The sequence below is a fragment of the Lygodium microphyllum genome, chromosome 10 (genome assembly GCF_053477565.2).
Source record: "Lygodium microphyllum isolate KBCC chromosome 10, Lygodium_microphyllum_v1.1.10, whole genome shotgun sequence".
NCBI lineage: Eukaryota > Viridiplantae > Streptophyta > Polypodiopsida > Schizaeales > Lygodiaceae > Lygodium > Lygodium microphyllum.
In genome coordinates, this window is record NC_141144.1 from 55,083,286 (window position 1) to 55,094,443 (window position 11,158).

The window sequence follows — 11,158 nt, forward strand, 5'->3', positions numbered from 1 at the left end:
TGGGTATTATGGTAGGAAACCTTCACCTGAGAAGGTGGATGCTATAGGCAAGATTACGAAGTATTATTCTACCACTTCAAAGGTACAGAGATTTATTGGAGCTTGTGTGTTTTACATGATTTGGATACCCTATTTTGCACACATAGCAGATTGTTTATATTAGCTGCTTCGAAAGGGGCAGAAATTTTATTGGGATGACAGCCACACTAGAGCCATGCGGAAATTGAAGATGAGAGCCACACTAGAGCCATGCGGAAATTGAAGAAGTTATTGTAGATTGCTCCTACTCTCAGGAAAGCGGATTATAATTGTGGAAGGCCTATTGTATTGATAGTTGACACTAGTCCAATTGGCATAGGTTGGGCTGTGGGTCAAGATGATGCAGATGGAAACAAGTATGCTATTCGGTTTGGGGCGAAAGTCCTAAATGAGAGACAAAGGAGGTATCCGCAAATCAAGAGGGAATTACTGGTAATTGTTATGGCTCTCAAATGTGACAAGGACTACTTTATTGGAGCCCCATTTGTGGTAGAGACAGATTGCTTGCCATTGATAGGTGTGATTACAAGTTGCTCTACTCCGGATATAGCTATGCTGAGATGGATTGCAAACATCAAGTCATAAAATCCAGAATTTAAACACATAGCAGGAAAGGATAATCCAGTGGCGGATATGCTGTCTAGAGCTAGATATGATAATGAGGAGACACTACTTGCAGAAGAGGATGATGCAAAAATTCCAGCTGCTATGGTTGATCATGTTTGCCATGCCTATGATATTGTGGCTTTCATAGAAGAACTCTATGTTAGAGATTGGTTGCAGATTGGCAAGTACCTTAGTACACTAAGCAAAAGAGATGAATGGACAGATGAAGAGTTCAAGAAGATCAGAAGAATAGCCTATGGTTATTTTCTCAAGGTCGGATTTCTTTGGAAGCACCCAAAGAAAAGAGGAGGATTACCCTTGCAGGTTGTCTGCAATAAAGAGACCCAGTTACAGGTGATGAGGGAGTTTCATGAGAGTCCTTGGGTTGGTCATAGAGGAGTGTGGGCTACTTATGAGAAAATCGAGGAAAAATATTAGTCGAAAGGCATGTACAGAGATGTTTCTCACTTTGTAGTGACTTGCAGAGACTGTCAAATGTATTCCGTAGTGCGTCATCGAGATGAGCTTCATCCGACCTATCCGCTAAGCATTCATCATAAGTGGGTAGTTGACTTGGTTACTATGCCTATGGGTCTATGGCAGATGAGGTATATTTTTTTGGCTAGAGAGGATCTTACCAATCATGTTGAGGGTAGACCTTTGAGAACGAAGATCACTAGTGCAGTGTGTAAGTTCTTATTGGAAGAAATTTTCTGCAGGTATGGCTATGTTGGTAAGATCACTGCAGATCGCGGTGAATTGGATGCAGATGAAGCTAGGGAGTTTTTCTCTCAACTAGGAATCAAGTTGGCTCTAACCACAGCATACAATCCAGAGGGAAATGGAAAGAGTGAAAGAGGGCATCCGTCGATAGTGAAAGCATTAGCCAAAGCATGCAGAGGACGAATTGGAGAATGGCCAAGACTTATACCCTTTGCTTTGTGGGCTGATCGTACGACTCACAGTGTTATCACATGCAGAGTTGATGTATGGTCAGAAATCGGTTATGCCGACTGAGACTTGTGCTTTGACTTGGTCAGTTTTACCTTGGCAGGAGGATTTGATGAGAGAGGAGCTCTTAGCTCTTTGGATCCGGTAGTTGGAGAGAAGACCAGAGGATATTCAACTAGCTATTGACAGGTTGAAGGTTGCTAGACTAAGAAATAAGGACAAGTTTGATAGCAAGCATCGCTTGCAGCCTAGAGCAATAGAAGAGGGAGACTGGGTATTAGTCTTTGATAGCAGCCTTGAAAATCAGCATACTGCACTTTGGAAGATGGTGAAAAGATGGTTTGGGCCCTACATAGTCAGGCATGTCTTTGATAATGCAACATATGAGCTGACAAAATCAGATGGGACAGTGCTTAGAGTGCCCATTGCAGGAAAAAGAATCAAGATTTTCAAGAAAAGAAATGATGAGGATTATGCATTGGAAGAATTTGCAAGAGAAGAGCAATGAGAAGAAACTCTAGTAGAAGAGACAGATGATATGACAAATAATCTTGTTGATATACCAGAAATACACAATGAAGAGATTGATCTGTTCGTGGATCTTAACGATAATGATCATGGGTAGTTGGCCCATCCAGAGGATGTGCAGGATCAGAGGGGGTGGATGTCGTACTGCTGCGCATCCGAGGTGTGGAATCCACCAAAAAGTTGTGTGTGTGACATTTGTTATTTTGTACATACTTAGTCGTTGTGTTTGCATTTTTGTTCTACGTGGGCAGTATAGTGGAGAGCGGTTTGGAGTAAGAGGAACTTATCTGTAATGCTTTGGTTGACATGTATGCGTGCATCTGTGCCCAATCCTATGTATCAAAGGACTTGTTTCCCCTCACCATACGGCCAGCCACTGTAACAATTGTCAGATCTATGATTACTACGACAGAAGAGGCCACTGTGGAAGCTGCAAAGGTAGTTGAGGCTCTTGTTGCAATTGTAATAGGTGCTTCCAGAGGATTGGGAAGGCAATTGCTCTTGCTTTGAGAGCTGTGGGCTACAAGGTTCTTGTCAATTATGCGCGGTCATCAAAAGAGGTTGAGGATGTTGCTAGTCGAATTGAAGAGATGGGTGGCTCAGCCCTCATTTGTGGTGGAGATGTTTCAAAGGAGGAGGATGTTGATGCCATCATGAAAGCTGCAGTTGAGAAATGGGGCACTATTGATGTCCTGGTAAACAATGCAGGCATCAAAAGGGATATTTTAATGATGAGAATGAAGAAATCACAATGGCAGGAAGTTATTGACTTGAATTTGATTGGTGTTTTTATGTGCTCTCAGGTAGCTGCGAAGATAATGATGAAGAAGAGAAAGGGAAGAATCGTAAATATATCATCAGTTGTTGGTTTAACTGGCAATGTAGGTCAAGCAAACTACAGTGCTACAAAAGACGGTGTCATTGGGCTCACAAAAACGATAGCTCGTGAATATGCATCAAGAAATATTACTGCAACATTAGCTATTGTGGGAGCAGGCTGCTTTTCTGGGGAAAAGGGAGGCATGTTGTAGGCCTGGGGAAGAAAAAGCAACGAACGGTGTCGTCGTGTTACAGGTTGAAGGTCTACCATCGGGGCTTAGAGCAGAAGGAGAGTATGGGATTCAAGGTTTGGAGAAGGGAAAAAGAATGGATTTTGACAAGATTCGGGTTTTAGAAATGACTTAGATGAGGAAGAAGATTTCAAGATTTTTCTGAGTATCTAGCATACATGAATGGAATGAATGTCACCATCTTAATTACATCAAATGTATTTGGAAAAATAAATCATTACATAAAGGATATTCTCAGAATTTTAATCCAAATGCTTATACCAAATGCAAGCTCAAATGGCTTTTATCTCACGTGCATAGACGGATTACAACTCCAAGAAACAAGTATTTTGATGGTAGACTCAAGTACATTCAAGACATGGAACAGTAGTACATGAAATGCATTGATGGAGCATAAATTTAACTTCACCCCTGTTTTAGAACAGAAATTTCCAGTCCATAATCAAGCTCAAAAAGTGTACATAAACTCAAGAATATGCTCCTCTAATCGTTAATGGGTAAAGCCCTGATGTTAAGAGGTCATTTTCTTCTATTACAACCATATGAATCACTTGTTTGCTCATCAAAATGGACTAGAACAGTGGGCTGCCCTGTTTATGACTGGTTTTTTCAGCCCATAACAGCCCATACTCCTTCAAAATCCTCACCCTTTGCTTGCCCCAAAGTCACTCAAGTACTTGGGTACAAGTCGGGCTTCATTGGGCCATGAATAAGGTAAATAAAGTGAGAGAAAACGTACATAAGAGTAGGCTAAATACTTTCTCTCAGATTTTCCCCTTTTATAGACTATCATACCATGCATTTTCATCAAACCAAATGGATGGGTAAGAGGAGCTCTCACCTTTCTTGTTTGTATCTTCATCTTCAGCTCTAGTTTATCTTCAGTTTGCATGCTCCAAAGCATGCACCATAGCTCCAGTCTTCTCCAGATATTGCAGGTATGTAGGCCCGCAATTTGCATCAAAAATGTGGGCTGCATCCTGCTCAGCTCCACTTTACTTTTTGACCTGCTTAGGTCACTTATAGGTCACTTTAGTCCATTACTTCAGGTCCCCCATGAACCTAGTGGACTTTTGGCATTTTTCTTGAGTTCTAACCATATTTTCCACTTGAATCAATGTGATTTATCCTGCAGACCGTCAATTACTTCCAGCTGACCAAGTTGTAGGTTCCCATAGACTTATTTTTTAATCAATATATATGGTACAATTGAAAATTGTATGCTAAATACAAAAGAACTTATGTAACTAAGTTGGTTGTTTGGTAACAATGACTGAATTATGTATGCAAATTCCTCATATAAATCCTAGTAAAGTTCTTTTGTGTTCATAAGAATCCCATGATTTATATTATGAACAATAAACTCTTTGACAATGGCAAAACAGAGGAGGAGCTGAAGCTGATGCTAAGGGGTGCAGAGTTGAGGGGAGCTATTGAAGAGGAAGAAAAGAGGAGACTACTCTGATTCAGACTGGAGGGAAAAATCTCAGATTCAAAGGACAGTTCAGATAGTAGCTCAGATTATGAAACATCTGACATCGTGGTTGCAAAGATAAAAGCATGCACAGAGTTTATTCTATTACTGTACTATCCGAGAGTGTTTCTCTTTGAAATAGAAAGAGTCTCTTCAGCATATAATAGATTAGCTCAACGGCAAGGCGGATGATGATAAGAAGCTGGCCTAAGAAATTCTTATGCCAAGTCACTAATACAGTCCGAGTTTACAGCATGAGAAGATTGATTATATTGTAGCTCCATATGAGGTTGATGCATAGATGACCTTCTTGTCAATAAATGGTCTTGTGGACATTGTGATAACAGAGGACTCTGACATGATACCATTTGGATGTCTGAAGGTTATGTTCAAGATGGACAAATATGGCCAAGGTGTTGAATTTCAGTACGAGGACCTTGTGAAAAACAGAGATTTGAACTTTACAAGCTTTACCAAGCAGATGCTAATGGAGATGTGTATTCTGAGTGGTTGTGACTATCTACCATCACTGTCTGATAAAAGCATCCGATCATGTATAATCTTCTTCCACAATGTTTGACCAACTTCTAATGACAGTTCTATTCCTGCTTTCTAACTCTTGTACAAGAGAGGCTGGAGCCATCCTGGAAGCTCTTATGCCCTGATGTTTCATAAGCATCTACAAGGGCCTTAGGAGAGAGCTGCTGTTGCTCATGTCCGATTCTGACGCCATGAGTAAGTGCAGTACTTTTCAATTTGTTATTTTTCTCGGATTGAAAAGGAACATGGCCACCCTTCATGTAAGTTACAATGTGAACAAGACTTATGAGCTATATTAATCACTATATTAATGTGTATAGTTTGGATGGTCCAAAAATATTAGATTTTGGGTAAAATTGGTATATTTGAGATATTTTAGATATTATCGTAAAAAAAAGATATGGAGATTTCTAGAATTGGATGTCATTTAAAAGAAAAGACAAGTGATATTTTAGTTAGTTTTGGAGATTTTATCAAAAGAAAAAAATAAAAAGAGGGATTTGTGAAATCGCGCGCACCGCGATCGCAGTCTACAAACAAAAAATAGCAATTTGATAAGAGAAAAGGAGTGAACTGAGAGCTTTCTAAGCAAGTGTCTTGGAGTTTTACCCCCTTTCGGAGCCAATGGAATCATCATATTTATTATCTAAGCATCAGATCACTGATCTTTCCAAGATCCCCCTCCACAAAGAGCTTCACTTCTCAGCCACAAGCCCTCTTCTCTAATCCACTATAAATATGAGGCATGGGGAGGCACAAGAGAGCATAAGGAGACCCCAAGAGACTGCAAGAGAGAGATAGAGAGAGCGATACCCCTCCAAGAGATTGTGAGAGAGAGCTTGAAAGAGACAGAGAGATAGAGAGAGATAGAGAGAGAGAGGAGTCACCGCAAGGCTGCAAGGGAGAGAGTTAACTCAATTACCTCTATTTCGATTCTCGACTTACCCATCTTGTCTTACACTCTCCCATCTCAAATCTATTCTTCCTTCTTAATCTCTTGAGTCTACTTGCGGCGGACAATGGCCCCCAAGCGAATAATTTCACGTGCAAATGGCAATCCCACAACCAGCAATGAAGCTTCGGGCAAAGGCATCACTGTCAATCCAACTGCGGTTCTGGTCGTAAGTAGTGTATTTCCAAATTGATAGATGCTTGTTTTGATTCTCATATGAGGTACGTTAGGCCCCATACTATGATGCATGATTATAGATTATTAGAAGGGATAAATTTTAGCTCACGAATTCAAAAGATCAAGCTTGCAAAGTGCATGCATTAAGGAAAGTTAATTGCACCTACTTGCATATGGCTTGTTCATTGATAGAGCAATTACAAGGAGGAATCGGTCAAGGGTTATGAATGGCATAATTATGACATTAAAAATTAGGCATACAAGAGTTAAGTGAATTTTACATAGAATTTCTCTTTAATCCCAAGGGGAAGAGCATATACGTGATGGAAATATTATCGCGACTATTCTTGCATTGTTTGGCAACAATACAATTGGTTTTTTTATTGGTTGATCGAACAACATCCTAAATGCTTTTACATTCAACTAGTTGTTAGTTGTTGTTTGGATGATTACTCCAAGTGCTTGTGATTTATGGCATATGCATGGCAAGGGTCTGTGATGACAAGTCGCCATGGAAATAAATAAATGTTTTCTTGGAAAATGATATTAGGGCTGAATGCCTTGTTTGTGCTTAGTTCTTAAAGAATTTAATTAAGGAAGGATATTTTGCACGGGTGGATCACCTCCACGATCGCACCATGGATTAACCCAAAGAGGGCACTGCTCGATTTATGGGATGAAGGTAGAGTGGTGAAAAGGCCAACCACAGGAATGGTGTTTTGCTCCTAGACAGCTTGCGGGTCAGGTGGAGCTTTGGACACTTCTTGCTAGGTCTAGAATGGAGTTGAAGACCTTCGTGACCCCGAACGTCTGGGTATGTTGGGAGATCCTATTCTAGATAAAGGATTGAATTTGTGGTGCCATGAGATTTGGACTAATTACTTTTGTAGGGTAGAAGGGATACTTTTGCTGGACAGAAGGAATACATAGTTCTCCTGTATGTGCGAGAGACAAAGATTAACTTGAAGATAAGTTAAGGAACTTGTTTGAACTTGTTTGTCAATAGATTTCTTGCTTTGTTTTCGTGTCTGTGCTATAAGTTATGCGAAGGAAATCTGTTTTGTTAAAGGCTTAATTAATGAAGCTGATTTTAAGTGTCGCACATAAATGTGGTAGGACCTAATTAGAAAACTAAAGCTATCAAGGAAAGTGGGTGGGCAGACCTCCGATGGATCTGTCATACGGCAGGGTGGTCCCAGAGAATTGGGAGGCTTCTCACAAGGTTTTACCGATGTTCGACGACCCTTAGAAATTGTTAGATTATAACCCTGATTCATGCTGTTTTAGGGGACTGGAATGGGACTATGCGCTACGGGCAGAGAGGTTGAGCAGTGCATCCCTCTCATTTCCCATTCTCTTTGAACCAAGTGTGGTATGGATTTGCTTCGGATTGGGTATCTCTGTGTAAAGTAGGATGTCCAAAATCTGATGCTAGAATGTTGTTAGGAGAGCTTGGCTACTAGGAGCCCAAATTTTAGGTCGATCCTAGTGGGTTCGACCGTGAATGTTCCGTTGCGAGGTGGATTCAGAAAACCCTAGGCAACAAAACTCGGAACATTCCCTAGGAGTGCCCAGCAACGACGCTTAGATTCATTTCTCGATAGATCGCTAAAAGGGTGCTTGAAAAGCCGATGGGTGGGCACCTTACAAGCTCTCTCTTTCTTTGCAACGTTCAAGATGCATGCTTAAAATATTTGACTAGCTCAAGTTATTGAACCATGAGTATCTCAAACCTTTTGGTTCTAAGAATTGTGTATATGTACGTATTAATACAAGAGTAGATGTAACCTCACTGCCAGGGTACATACATGCAGTCTAAAAACTGTAATTCTGTGAGTGACCAACAGTGGTTTCAAGCCCAAAACTAAGTGGTATACATGTCATACATGTCCCAAACTTTCATAGATAGCTGCTAGTACATGTGTCAAGCCGTACATAGGCATAAAAACACAAAACAATATATAACCAACATATATGAATGCCATAAATACATTCCTAGATTTCAAACAGCCAATACACTGGCAACAGGGATTGATTTCAGTCCCAAAAAACCATAAAAAATTTGCATCACTTCCGTTTCCAATGCTCAAGCATTTAACAGTCACAGAGACCAAGTATTCAAGTACCTGTGGGACTAACCAAATCAACTAGCTCTTCAGGAGTAACCAATTAGTGCTTTATGTCTGCAATTTTTTTTCTAGTTTTCAACCTATCACAAGCTCTCAGATCAGGCCATTCCAAGCTCCAAGTTTATGTCAAAATACCCAAGAAATATGACATGTCTTCTACCAAGCATCAAGTGCTACATTCAAGCTCAATGTACATGCCAAAGAGCATCCAAAATGCAGACATCACAAGTGTTTAATGTCCATGTAACTCCAATAACAGTTCAACCCTGTGTATTCATATCTGTAAAACTCTATTACAACTCACACATGAGCTCCCACAAGGGCAATAGCTAAGTATACCCTTCAAGAACCTTCCTTGGTATGCATCCATACTCTATGCCACTTGACAAGTGCTATTCACCTTTAATCTCTGCCAATGAGAGTAGCCTGTTCACAGGCACAGTCCACATAGACAGTTGAGAGTATATTCAGATCAGATTTCATGGTGATGATGATGAATGCCCACTTGTTGATGCTCAATGGAGCCTTGGTGTGTCTCCAAACAAGCCACACACTTGTTAATGCTCAATGGAGCCTTGGTGAGCGGTCCATATACTAAATCCCAGCCATGGAGTTCAGCCTGGAAAATAGGCGCAATCACGCTAGTGGATTGACCTTTGCTGTTGCACGATTTACTGCTTATTTTAATGATGAAGCACTCACTAGTGCTCAACCAATCCTTGGGAGACTCCTCGGCAAGCCAGAGCTCCTCCTTCAGGCAATGAGAATCCAATGCTTAACAATGCATACCTCTGTGTGACCATTGATGGAAATGACTGTCAGTCCTTTTCCTTTTCTAGCCCTTCAGGTCAATCTTCAAGTCTTCTTCTTTAGTGCATTCCACCAGTGAGCCCATTCATGGCTCTGATACCATGTTATCTTTCATGGATGCAGATAGAGAGCAACACACAAAGTGAAGCAACATGCTTCCTCTCTCATTCAACTCATTTACTGAAAAGACATAGGTCAAGTATTTACAAGTCCAGAAGGACCATTCACACCAACCATAAAGACTAGAGTACTGACTTATTTAATATACCTGACTAATATAGCTAGACTAGTTGTGTCCAACTCATGTCGGTTAAACACATATGAAAGAGCTTGATATTATAACATCCTTGGGGATTGACCACATTAGAACTTGTTGTGGCTTGGCTTGGAGTTTTCTTCATGCTAGATCTACATGTTCTCTTCGCTTGCACCTCATTTCCACCATTCTCTCAAGGGGTATGGTTTCCTCGCCTTGCTCTTTGGTGTTTGTGCATGTGTTTGTAGTCGGGGGCTTGGTTCATGTGGCTACTCTTCCTCATCGTGGTCTTGCTCAAATTTTGGCCCCTCTTCCTATATTAGTTCTCTGGACTTCTTAGGACGAGTCTATGCTTGCTCCTTTTACTCCCCTAGTAATTCAAGTTCCTACATGGATAATCCAATTGTGATCAAATGAGCTCTTTGTTTCTGCATGCCTAAGCTAGGTCTAGGTTTATGTGCATTAGCATGGAGTCCATGTTTAAGTGCCCTCCTTGCCAGCTCTAATTTCCTTTTGAGTTCATCAATCGTCTCTTCCTCTCTTATTTGGGTGGTGACATTTAGTTTGTGTTCAAAAAGGATTTTTGCTGCACAAGTGTCCCTGTCTCCATATCTTTAGCTTTGCTTTTTCCATAATGCATTCACTCTCTAAATGTGCCAGGTGATAAGCTAAATCTTTAATCCTATCATCATTTTTAGCTGCCCATTCTTCCGCCTTTCCTTTCATTTCTCTAATCCTTGCTTCTAGTATTGTGTGAGGGTAGTGATTACTTGCTCTTGCTCTTGCCATAATGTATTCATTTGTTCCTTCTCTCGGTTCTGGTGCTTTGCGTGTTATTTCAACCATTATTTATTGGTGAGTGTTGGTTGCAACGTGTTTTGAAGCTCCGCCATCTTTCTCCTTGCTTCTTGCTCACCTTGTGCCTTTGCCTCTTGTAGTTATTTGGATAACTATTCTCTTTGTTGCTTCAAGATATTGACCTATTTCTCTCAAGGCATCTCCTGTCAGTCCTAAGATGTGTGAGCTCATTGTGTCTCTAGAGCGATGTGGCTCTCTCTTTCTTCATCATATAGGTCTCGCTAGCTCTCTTAACCCTGTCTTGCCTTTAAGGCCTCTTTTAATGCAAAGGCAATCCTTTCTTCATCTAGCTTGGCAAGTGCGGCCTTTATTTCTTCATTCATCTTGCCATATTGATTGTGAAGTTTTCTCACCAGCTCATCACACTCTTCTATTTTGCACATTGCTAAGGGCACCAAAGTAGTAGATACTTCAAGGTGGGGTACTTCCGCCCTTGGTATGATTTTGCATCTGCTACTACTATTGGCCTTTTGGTTCCTACAAATGGAGCTCCTTCACTTGGTGTAGGTGCAAGCTCTTGCACTTTACTTATAAGATCTTGCACCCAAACCGTGACATTACTTTCATTGACTATCCCTTCTATGGTTCCTTGCGCTGAAATGGTCATTGTGACCATGACTAGTGGGAATGAGTGCAAGGGATCCTTTCCCTTACCAACTATCACAAGCCTTTGTTCCACCTCTTCTACATCAACACTTGTGCTAGGCCTGTCTACATGTTTCGAGCTCCTCATGGGTAGCTTTTTAGATCGAGAGGGTTGCTCTACTG

The 11,158-nt window shown here is 40.8% G+C and overlaps 1 pseudogene; it reads left to right on the top strand.

Annotated features, from left to right (window-relative positions):
• Positions 1 to 2,505: 2,505 nt before the first annotated feature.
• Positions 2,506 to 3,155, top strand: LOC148030014 (3-oxoacyl-[acyl-carrier-protein] reductase, chloroplastic-like; annotated as a pseudogene).
• Positions 3,156 to 11,158: the final 8,003 nt, after the last annotated feature.